The 7,665-nt window shown below is 41.3% G+C and overlaps 1 long non-coding RNA gene across 1 annotated transcript in view; it reads left to right on the top strand.

Annotated features, from left to right (window-relative positions):
• The first annotated feature begins 2,906 nt into the window (after positions 1-2,906).
• The window catches only part of LOC142071994 (uncharacterized), a 41,669-nt gene continuing 36,910 nt past the window's right edge, over positions 2,907-7,665 (top strand). Inside the window, exon 1 of the long non-coding RNA XR_012668276.1 lies at positions 2,907-3,031. This is a non-coding gene — a long non-coding RNA (uncharacterized LOC142071994). The remainder of the gene's footprint in view (positions 3,032-7,665) is intronic.

Raw genomic sequence — 7,665 nt, 5'->3', positions numbered from 1 at the left:
TCCAAGTTGAAATAATGTTTCTGGTTCAGTGTAGAAATGTTTGTATGGACTTTTTGCAGTTAAGCACTTTGAAAGTATCTTGAAACCAGCAAGGTCATTCAATGACAGTAGTGATATATTTTGCCATTTAAATATATTAGAAATTAAGATGTGCAAATTTTTGGGGTGAATAGCAAAGTAACTTGGCTTTGAACATATTTTAGCAACCGTTCACATATTGGATGAAACCTGTTGCAATTAGCAATGAAAGAGATGCCTTCCCACCCTATTTACAGATTGTCAGTGGAAGCTATATGAATAGTAGAGAGAACTATGGCAGGTGTCCCACAGTAAGAAAATGCCTATTTTATAAATATTAACATTCATGATACATTGTGGTCCAGATTCTGGTTCCTGCTGTGGTCCTTTTACATTGCTCTAGCAGCATACAGGGACCATAAAAGGGAGGAAGCATATGCCCCTATATTGCACCTCCTCTTAGTGTTCAGTGTAGGTGCAAGCGATGGGTGGGGCTAGGAATAGAACTGAGGGTGGGAGGGGCATATTGGGAGTAGGAGAGGGAGTGATCAGAATATAGAATTACATAAAGATATAGTTGCACCCGTCCCTGGAGTAATCCAGAACATGGAAAGTGCAAAGGTGGCTTAAAGTATCTTCTGTGCTGTGCCAAGTGTAGCATAGATTCTGTTCCTATAATTTTAAGGACGGTACCAGGGTGACATTTGAGCGGCCCCCATTGTTCACAATTAATTACGAAGCTGTGACTCCGTTCTAAAGAACCCATATAACAGTTGGACATTTAAATTATGCCCAAGCCACACCCATCTTTTTTTAACTGCTTTTGATTTAGCCATGGCTGTTTTGTGTGATTTTACCATAATTGTTAGATTTGCCTTGCCGTTTACAGGTATTTTCCATTTTTTCTGGGGTTCTTCTTCACAGAATGGGTAGCAGCTGATGTGACATCTGGGAGGTTGTGGTGTCCAAGTGATTGTCGGTAATTAGACTGGCTAACACCATATTGCCAGAGGGTTGATTGGTTGGGGTAAACTATTTTTGACTTCAGCTATTTGTCCACAATAGGAATAAATTACAGAGTTAATAGCTATAGATTGCTGAGCAGAGAACACACACAATGAACAGGTATGAATAACCCCAAGTAATGTGTGGTTTGTCACAGGGTAGCTGGTCCCCCTGAGTAGACCAGGCCCAGCGCCCCTGTGTCAGAGCAGGTGGGCCCAGCTTAGCTAAGTAAAAGAGAAGGTCTACACCTGGGGCTATAAAGGCCTATCAGAGGGCAGGAAGAGGTGGAGTGATTAGGGCAGACTGTGCCTGGAGATGAGTAGAGCTAACTCCTGTGGTGGGGCCATGGAGTAAAGGGCTAGGTTCTCAGGAAGGTATCCCTGGGGCTGGTGCTCCAGAAGGAGAAAGGAGCTGGCTCAGAATGGTGAGCTGAGGAACTGTTTGTGTTTGGCTTTCTTTGCTTATGTTTGAAAAATAAGCTTATTTAAAGCAGGCTGGATGGGGGAGTGTGTGTTTGGAAGCTGGGGAGATGCCCTGCTGTCCTGTGGCATAGTTCAAATACTGTTAATCAAGAACAGAAAATTGCTATCTTCAACTTAGTGTGACTGCCTAGGTAGGACTGGAATGTCATATTGCCTCTGAGAAAGAATCTTGGTAAAATAATATAACACCCTACCTAAATATTGGTCCTTAAATGACCATTTGTCTTGCAAAAAGTGTGCAGCCTGCAGAAAGTGTGCAGCAGGAGGGAGAGAGGTCTGGATCTCTGCCCAAGAATGCTGAGGGCTCAGTAGATGGGAGCTGAGAGTGGGTGCCCTGCTGGACCACAGAGGGAGAATACAGGTGCAGATGCCCTGAACTGTGACACATGGGGTCAGGGGTTGAAATGGTAAACTAAGTCTCTGTGTAATGACTGATAGATTAGTACTTCTCTTTGGCTCTTATGTATGTTCAAGCTTTCTTTGTTGCTCATAAAATAGCTCTATAAATCTCAACAGCATAGCTTAATCAGGGCTAGTGTCTGCCATAATAGAGCTGACTATGTTAACAAGCTGACTGAAATGTTTTCAGGAATGTGAGATTCAGCTCACTCCATGTATGTTTTGCCTGGCTATCTCAGTAATTATTCTTATTTATGCACCAGTAGGTTGGCTTACCCATTAATGGTGAGAGGACATAGGCTATGAATGCTTTACACAAGCAGCAACAAAACAGTTATGAGGTATAGCTGCTTACACAATCTATGTGGGAACATATTATAGCTTATGAGGCATGCAGCCATTCTATATGATGAGTATTAAGCAGTGTAAAAGAATATTAGTGTTTTAAGTTGTACACACCTGCACTAATAAAGTCTTACTGATGTGCTTGCATGATACAATCTGAACTCTCCTTTCTCATTAGCAACTTGTTGAGTGTGCTGTGATTTTTCTTTTCCCTTTTAAATGCATAATTCAGTTCCTTCTGGTCCCTGCCACTAGCCAGTATCTGTCTGCAAATGAAGTTCCCTACAGCATGCGCAGCTCTGAAAACCCTTACAGTGTAGTCAAAGTAACTTTTTACGCTAGTTCCTGATTTAGATTATCCTTCTATAATTAAAAAGAAAAGGAGGACTTGTGGCACCTTGGAGACTAACCAATTTATTTGAGCATAAGCTTTCGTGAAAGCGTATGCTCAAATAAATTGGTTAGTCTCCAAGGTGCCACAAGAACTACTTTTCGTTTTGCGAATACAGACTAACACGGCTGCTACTCTGAAACTTTCTATAATTAGAAAGCCCGTGATTTCTTGGTTAAACAGGAATGTCTATTGCAAGATAAGCAACTTTGCACTTTAGTAGGTCATAGCTTATCATAGCATGTTAGGGCTGCAGAAGTAAAACAGCTTGCACCAGCCTAACCAGGTGGTATTGACCAGATGGAATAAGGATAGAAGAATCTGACCTTCAGTGAGGTCTTATGAAAAGCCTGTGTAGCATCAGGATATCAATACAGAGACTGAACAAATGGTGAGCTGAAGTTATGCTTGTTTGAGCCAGATTATTTTTCTTTCTTGTGCCTGCTGTAGAAAAATGTGTGCTGAATGGAAAGGAAGTCACAAGTCAGAGTGCAGATTGTGGACAGCTTGTTAGAAACCCAAGATGATGTTTACATATGGTACAGTAAATGTTCAGAAGGGCTCATTTTCAGATGTACAGTTTAAAGGTATTGTGCTGGGATTTCTGCCAAGAAATGGGATCATAATACAAACTGGTTTTCGCTGAAATCTCTAATGACTTCATATGGTAATTAAACTGAAAGAAAAGAAGTTTCTCCAGTAATAGGGAGTAAATTGAAGGAAGAGGATTGAAAAATATGTATGCTCTAACTTGGGAAATTGCCTTCCCACATCATAAAACCTCTCCTCTATACAAGCACCCACTGCTTCACAGCCATTCAAAAAATCTGAATCAGACTCCCTGCCCTTGATGTGATCAAGGTATCAGAAAGTGTATGGAAATAAGGAATTTTCTGTTCCTATGTCATTTTGTTCCCTGTCAGAAATAATCAGCTTGTGATGTCTAACTGCTGGCCCACATTGGGGGTGCTACCATATTGCACCCCCTCAGGACAAGCCTCTACAAGAATTACACATAATGAAACACAACCCCTTACTCAGCTCCTTGGCAAAAGGGAAGCATGCAGCGTTACTTTGGATGGTGAAGCCTACCATTCCTGGCACAGCTTGCCACCTCCATAATCATGACCGTTATAGAATGGGCAGAATTTAAAAAATGATTAACATTATATTGTACAGTGGTTTCCCTTGGTGATAACTTTTTGATATTGTTTTTTGTCTTTAATCTACACCAGTATATGTTTTCAAAAAGACAGTGACAGTCTGTGGACTTCTTTCCCTTTCCCCATTTTATGTGGGGATTTGATTTTTTTTTAAAGTCTTTAAAGACTCCTACCAGGCTGCATAAAAAAAGAAAGTTGCCTGACATCGCACATTACTCTCACTTTGATTTCACTGGGAAGGATGTAAAAGAACAGGAGCAGAACTACAGCAAAATAGAGATGAAAAGATTAAAGGAAGGGAAACCAGAAGTTGGAGAATATTATCACATATCAGTTTGGAGTCCTTTCTGGATTTTCATCACAAGTCTCTGCTCAAACAGGGCTTCCTTTTTCTTTTAACTAGTCAAATCCTGAACTCCTGACTCACTTCATACCCTTATACAGTTAAACTCCCACTGACTTAGACCTCAGCAAACAGTCAGATAAAACAACAAGACTGTACAGAAAATAGTCCAAACACTGCAAGATCCAGAATTCCCCAGATTCTTCAAATATAATGTATTGGACATAGTGCCAGAATTCAGTCAATATATGCTAAATCTTAATTTAGCTACCAATATACTCTGTAAATGAAGGGCCAGATTGTAAACTGGTGTGCAGCAGCTGAAGGTCTGGTTCTAAATCCCTTAGTGATATTTTGAAAACAGATTTACAATACAAATTATACAATACACACATACAAAAAAGTAAATGTACACTATTTAGGCTAATGCCCTCTATCAGAAAATCTGACCATCATATATCAAGATAGTCAACACAATAATATTAGACCTTAAACTACACAAACCATATCTTACCTTCATGATAATTACTTATAAAAAGAATGGACTCAATTCTGTACTTATGTAAAATGGTGTGCAAGGCTTTGCATAGTATAAAGGAAGGTGCAAAGGAAGTGTAAACACAATCTCTGTCCCTTCACCCATCTAGTACTGTGCTGTGCGTGCCGTGCTCTAAAAGGCATATAACTTCTGGCAGATGCTGGAAGCAGGAGTGCAAACTCAGATATGGGCATGGCCAACTTAGAAGGGTTATTCTTAGGCTTGGCAGAGTTAGATTTTTATTTTTTATCATTTTGATGAATAATATCAATTTTTTAATCAACTTAAATGTTCACAGTTGTGGGAAGGTCTGAGGGGTTAGACAATAATATTTAATGACTGGGTGTTCTGATTCAGAAAGGTAAAGATTTAAAACATAAATTATCAATATTACATGTCAAAATATGCAAAGTAAATATCCTTAAATCAAACTCTGGTAAGTTCTCAAGCAGCATTTTTCTTTCTTTGCCTATCTGTAAATTTTGATTATTATCAATGGAAATATTTTTCATCAGTTTGTATGTGTACTGTGAAGTCAATGTCTGCCTATACTTGCAGACAAAAATCTAATCCTTCTAAGCCTATTATACGCTATGAAAAAGGGTTTTATTTACATTGTGGCCTAATCTACAGGTTAATGAGCTAGAACCAGTTCCTGGCAGAAGCAACCTATCTGTCCATAGGCTAATAAAGCAAGTACATTTTACAAGGATGCTGCAATTAGGCAGGCCCAGGATCAGGCTCTCAAGGCCAAGGGGTACACTGTTCTTAGCAGCTTGACCTCAGCTATGGAACTCACCACCTCAGGAACTCAGGCTGAGTCTGAAACTGATCTTATTCAGTCCTAAATATCAGACTCCCTTCCTTCTCCCAGGAATAGCATCTTCCATTATGACTTGTTCACCATAAGACTTATGAGAGAAAGAGGAGAGAAGACAAAAGAATGACAGGGAAAGCAGATGGAGGAGGAGTGAAGGGGAATGGGAACATAGGGAGAGGGAAAAAATAGCCACTTTTGGCATGCTCAGTTCTATTTTTGCTGTCCAGTGCTTAGATGCTACAGTGACATGCACTTTGAAAATACCATAAATTAAGATAATACCCACTGAAAATCTGTCTGACATATATATATATATAGTCAAACTCCTAGTTGGAGTTTGCCAGCTCCTAAAACTTTGGCCTGAGCCTCTAAGGGGTTCTACCCTATGGACAACAAGAATAATGGCTACCAGAGCCCCCTGACTCCATTTGCAAGAATGGACTAGCAAATCCTGCTGAGGCCAATGGGGAGGTGTGTGCATGGGGTGATATGGACAAGCAGTTTGTTGGGCCAGTGATGAGTTGGGGTTGCTCAGCTCCTCAGACTAGTTTTAGTTTCAGTTTTGAGCTTTGAGTTTGCAGACCTGGGAGCTGACTGAGAATGAAACAGAACAGCTCAGGAGTCTCTGATTAATTCGCCCTCCCCACATAGAGAGCCTTTGAACTGATATGGTATCTAGTGCATTGGTCAGGCAGATCCAGCCCTGCAGACACCAGCATCCAAAGAGGCAGAGATCTGACCTGCTGCTGGCTATTGAGAACCAGTTGAGACCCTCACCGGACTCCAGAGCAGTGAGCCAGGAGAGGACGCAGGGGCAATGACACTATAAAAGGACCCTTTTTAAAATTTAAGCTGGCTAGCATTCACAATGCTTCAGCACTTGTCTCCAGACTCCTCCTCCATATACAGTCTGACTGGGGGAAGGCCCAAGGGAGGGTTGGGGAGTTATGAGTGTTAGGAGGTGAGGAATTGGTTGATTTGTTAATGTATAGTATACATTAGGTAACCCAAACCCTTTCCTTCCCCAGATCCTATTTTCCTGCTTCCAATAAAGTTCCCTGTTATGTTGGGTGTCATTCACTTGACTGGGATGTGTGATGTACTTTATTGTTTTTTCACATAGTGGGTTTATACTTCTTGCCCATTTGTAGCATTATTCACTTTCCCAAGGGACACCATCCCTTGTGTCTCAGGCCCAGTGAGGCGTCACCTTGGATGGAGGCACCAAGCACCACAAAAAGAATGCAGGACCGACCCATGCAAGGAGAGGGGAGAAGACTGTCCAAGTAGCAAGCACCAGGAAGGAGGCTTGAGCCATACGTTGGGGCAGGGGCTGCGTATATTACTTACATATGCACGCTTCCCATGTCATCTGCTGTCTTTCCTATTTATGCCTCTTCCTAGGAGTCTTCAGTGTGTGCCTGCCAGAGGCTTTTGCAACATACCTCACTGGGAGAGGTCACCTCCCTGCATGTACTTTTGACCAAGTTTAAGAGTGGCTGTTTAAGCTGTGGACAATCTTTTTGCCTTCTTTAACTCCCCTTAGAGACTGAAGTACTTTGATCTCTTTAGAGGTGGTGTGTACGAAACACACAGCAGTAGCTTCTTTAAAAATAAAACTTATTGAACACAGAGAAATAATCTTGTTAAACTGAAAGAAATAGCAGGCATAGAGTACCTCCTGTGAATACTTTACAGAGCACAGTGAAGTTGGCTCTCTTAGGTCAGTTACAGAGAAGAAAGGTATGTCTTACAGATCTGAGGAGCAAGTCTCATCTCTGATGCTCCTAGTTAGACTCAGGCTCTGTCTTATAGCTTACAAGCCACATCTAGAGTACTTATAGCCACATCTAGAGTACAGGTGCTACATGCCACAGTGAATGCCTCCTGCAGATGGGAGGCAACAGGACACAATACTACGTTGGTAAAAATAGCAGGGTAGATGTGAGAGGCACTGCTTGGGTGTGTAGAGAGCTGTGTAGGTTATATAATTCATTCAACCATGCCTTACTGTCTATACTGCTCTTTATACCTAGATTTCCTGGGAGTGCAGCATCTATACCCTACACACCACCTTAAGTGTAGGTTTTCTCTCAAATGCATGCTACTGTATCTAGTGTGTCCACTAATTATACCCTGCTTTGATTCAGGGTAGTTAGCT

The sequence above is a fragment of the Caretta caretta genome, chromosome 5 (assembly GCF_965140235.1).
Source record: "Caretta caretta isolate rCarCar2 chromosome 5, rCarCar1.hap1, whole genome shotgun sequence".
Classification (NCBI taxonomy): domain Eukaryota; kingdom Metazoa; phylum Chordata; order Testudines; family Cheloniidae; genus Caretta; species Caretta caretta.
The sequence above is the reverse complement of the archived record's forward strand: the minus strand, read 5'-3'. Positions and strand labels throughout refer to the sequence as shown.